The following is a 2,090-nucleotide window of genomic DNA, read 5'->3' on the forward strand; positions in this document are numbered from 1 at the left end:
TCTGGTGAAGATCTCCGAGTTGGTGAATGCCTCCTCTAACCTGTCCTCCACCTAGAAGGGCTATGGGGAAGGAGTTAACTTAGTAATACCGCCATCATTACAATTGCCAGAAATTGGCACCATCGGGTAAGCCCCCCCAAATCAGCCCAACCTGCAGCACTGGCAGGATCCCCGTGGGCCCCCTGCAACCCTGCACAAGGCCTCCAGGAAACCAGAGCTGTAGCCAATCCATCGTTCTGTGCTCTAATGGCCAACTGCTCTGGCTATTGGGCTTTCTGCTGAGACCTGCTCGCTCCCTGCTGTCACCCTGCACAGACCCCAGGCTCTCAGCTGCTTCACCACCAAGCTTCTGCATGCATCTCTGCCAACACACCTAGCAGCCACAGGCAGAAATCACCAAGACTGCCCTCCAGTGTCTGCCGCCTTCCACTACATCTGCCGCAGACCAGCATGGCTACCCCCGCAGTCCACATCAGCCTGCCGCACCAACCCCTACCCAGTCCTCCCAGTGCCAGGGCTCCCCACACCACCACATAGGAGAGAGAACCTTCAGCATCAGCAAAGCCATCCCCCACCTGGATCTGCTAACACCCAGACCATCTGATTGAGAACCATCTTATCCACCATACCACAGGCTCTGTGGTGCAGCACACCACCAGCTACAGATCTTGTGAGTAACACAACTGGATCCACGCTCTGTGAGTGGTAATTTTTTGAGGGATCCCAAAGCCCCCTGACACAAGCCCACTTCCAAAAGGGATGGATCACATCAAAACTGAGCACAGACATAAGCTCTGTTCCTAAGGCTCTTGTGGCTACCTGGCAAAGCCTGGGAACCCAACTCCAGGCTTATGATAGCAGTCTACAACCCTGAAACCCTCCAAACTCCCTGCCACCAGGCCTGAGAATGGAAATCTAGATAGCAGGCACCCTCCCCAATCAAAAAGACATCTGCTCCCAACTAAGCCACAAGGAAAGTGGACTACAGTAAGGCATACGAGGTTCCATCAGGAATCTGCTCTGAGGACTACAGGGAGATTAAAGCTCCCCCAAAGAACCTGAAAAATCCATTCTTTAGTATTTTCTTCTTGCTTTGGTTTTGCTTTGTTAGTTGTTATGCCTGATCATTTGTTGTTCATTTGTATTTCTATGTGTTACTTATGTGTATTGTGATTTAGGATTTGCTATTCCACTTAAAGTTTCTATTTTTCATTATTATTTGGTTTCTTCTTCTACTTTCCAATTTGCTAATTTGTAAGTTTTTTCCTTTCTTTTCTTCTCACTCCCCCTTCACCTCTCTTTCTCTACCTTATACTACTACTCCATCAAGGCTACCCTGTCTAACTCTATACACAAATAAGGCCTCCTTCTATGAGAGTAAAAAATAATTACAGGAGTTAACTTAGATTAAGCAACTTTCCAATAATATCTGGATGATCTTTTTCTAATCTCAGCAAGTCCCCAATATATATACATCTATAAATTCTTTTTCTTATCTTCATCTTGATCTCTAAGCTACTTGCTACATAAGCTTTCTTGGAATTATTTAAACCTTTTACACTCAGTAACAAGTATTTATTCTCCTCCTAGTACATATACCCTTCCCAAAGCTGTTCTTACCCCTCTACTATCATTATACCCAAGTTCTCTCCTGAACTTAAATCTGTATCTCTCCAATCCTAATCTTTCACTTCTCCATCTGATCCAGCCCATTGATCCCTAATGATTTATATCTGACCCAACTTACAGTTGGTTCTATATTTGACTACAAAATTGGTTCCATTTGCCAACTTTGAGTACAAGGAGCCCATTTTGTTAACTTTAAGGAGCAAACTACTTATTAGTCAAACCTATATTGTCTCAAAAGTTACAACTATATGCAATCTCAACCCTGAAGCTAAAATATCCCTCTGCAAGCAAGGAAAAAGAGAGCTAAACAGGAAAACACCTAACCTTACCTCTGAAACCCTAAGATCTACAAATCTACATGACACCATGTTGATTCTGGTCCTAAAAGACTGTCCTGTTGTACCAGTGTGGTTCTTGTCTCCAAATGGGTAGAACTAACTGCAGAAACACAAGAAAAATAG

The sequence above is a fragment of the Dipodomys merriami genome, unplaced genomic scaffold (assembly GCF_024711535.1).
Source record: "Dipodomys merriami isolate MVZ:Mamm:240054 unplaced genomic scaffold, mDipMer1.0.p SCAF_53, whole genome shotgun sequence".
In the NCBI taxonomy this organism is placed as follows: Eukaryota; Metazoa; Chordata; class Mammalia; order Rodentia; family Heteromyidae; genus Dipodomys; species Dipodomys merriami.